General features: G+C 36.2%; 1 pseudogene; it reads left to right on the forward strand.

The window, feature by feature from the left end:
- The first annotated feature begins 805 nt into the window (after positions 1 to 805).
- LOC114634129 lies at positions 806 to 1,769 on the forward strand (annotated as a pseudogene).
- Positions 1,770 to 2,338: the final 569 nt, after the last annotated feature.

Here is a 2,338-nt window from a genome sequence, read left to right on the forward strand (position 1 = left end):
ACAGGTATGATGTCTTGAGAATTTTCCCCAACTGCACTGCATGGATGGGCTGACTGGTGCATGATAATTACACATACAATTTTTCCCACTTATTTATTTATTTATTTAACATTCTAGTCAGTGCCCATCCTTCCCTCCCCTTAATCTCTAAGATGATGAACACTCCATGAAAATCCCCACCCCAATCCTGGCACATCAAGGCCCTACATATCCTCTTCCTTTCCAACCATGTAAGGCAACCAGTGAGTTAGAATGAACTCCAGAAACAGATTATAGCTTTAGGGACAGCCCATTGTCCAGTTGCTGTGAGGTTCTATCACACAACTTGTCCAGATGTCATTCATATATATATATGAAGGGAATTATCATAAGAATTGATATGTTTGATAGTTTGATAGTTTTCATTAAAATTGACTTTCATTATACCATAAATAGAAAATAAGAGTATATTCTTAAAGACTTGGATTATGCTTGTTAGTACTGGTTATCTCTTTTCATTGTTTCTCACAGACCAATTAATCTTGCTCATAATGGTGTATATTCTACATTATAAAGGCATCTTTCTAATTCACAGTTGTGTCCAGAAACCTTAAGCAATCTTATGATATTGTACTGTATGTTAGTATTTATTGTAACTTATAAATGCTACTTTAAAAATTTTAAGGAAGTATTGATGCAGTACTAGACTACGTAGACTAAAGTCTATGATGACATGGTATACCTGAGCTTTAAGGATGCTTCTGACTTAGCTTCTCAGGAGCCCTTCATGATTATTAACTATTTTCATTCATTTTAATCAGAGAAAATGGGTGTGGCCATCATCAAAAGAAAATAATATCAATTACAGAATGAAATTCTGGAAGGTGACCATCAAAATTATTTTCTTGTTACAAATAACCAGTGGAATTCTGGTAAATGTCTCGCTTCTTATCTACTACCTATTCAATTATAGAGAACATACCTCAAGGACTACCGATTGGATTCTTATGAACCTAATGACATCAAATGTCTTGATAGTTCTCTCTAAAGGAGTGCCCCACACATTGGCAGCTTCTGGGTTGAAGCAGTTTTTAAATGATGTTGGATGCACATTGGTTTTGTACATTCAAAGTCTTGGCCGGAGTGTGTCCATTAGCACCACTTGTTTATTGAGTGTCTTCCAGGCCATCACCATCAGTCACAGGGAATCCTGTTGTAAGGCTCAAAAATCAAAGGCTACAAAGTACATTGGCTGCTCCATTTTCCTACTCTGGGTCTTGTCCATGATTATACATTTCATTTTCTTGGTGTATGTACTTGTCAAAAGAAATAACAAAAACATGACAAGAAACCGAGATTTTGAGTACTGTTCCTCTGGAGGGCATAATGAAATTAATGACTTGCTCTATGCAGCATTGGTGGTGTGCCCTGAAATCTTCTTTTCTATACTCATTGCCTGGTCCAGTGTCTCCATGATTGTCATTCTGTACAGACACAAGCAGAGGGTTCATCACATCCGCAGCAGTCATGTTTCCAGAAACAGTCCTGAATCCGTAGCCACCAAGAATATTCTGGTCCTGGTGTCTACCTTTCTGGCATTTTATACTGTCTCCTCTGTTTTACAGGGCTGCATTGCTTTTTTATATCATCACAATTGGTGGCTGATGAATATCACCCGCATCATTTCTTTGTGTTTTCCATCCTTTGGACCTTTTGTTCTTATGAGTCATTATACTATTTTACCTAGACACAGTTTAGTCATGATGTGGAAAACGTCCAATCTTATTTAAGCGTTTGAATTATATCTTTTACTTGGTTTCTTGGTGTTAGTTCATATTCTTTAGCAAAATTTCAATACAGATAATTAAATCATATCACCTTGTCTTTGTGAACATTAGCAAAAATAAACACTGGAGTATGTTTGTTGATTAAATCAGCAGCCTACATGAACTGATTATATTATGAGGGCCAGGCCACTCTTGAGAGTCTTCCCTTTGATGTGGAGATGAACCAGGGAAATATAATTTTAAACAAAATGAGGTTCTTGTGGCTTACATTTTTCAGCAAATCTTGGCTGATAGGAATTTCACAGACAGCCTGTGCATCCAATGTTCTAACAACGAAGAAAACTGAAACTATTATTGGTCACGGTTCTGCATGAGGCCCTGCTCTCTTCACTGTTGTTGTAAGCTGCACCAAGCCTATAAAACTGGGATTACATCTTCTGCCTTTTACAGAAATCAATTCAAAGTAAATGATGGTTTATAATATGATCTTGTGCTTTGTTTGATAATATATTATTGAAAAAATTTTCATTATCAGGGATGTTTGATAATAAATTTCTTCTGTTTTTGTTCTG

The sequence above is a fragment of the Grammomys surdaster genome, unplaced genomic scaffold (assembly GCF_004785775.1).
Source record: "Grammomys surdaster isolate TR1022 unplaced genomic scaffold, NIH_TR_1.0 878, whole genome shotgun sequence".
Taxonomy (NCBI): domain Eukaryota; kingdom Metazoa; phylum Chordata; class Mammalia; order Rodentia; family Muridae; genus Grammomys; species Grammomys surdaster.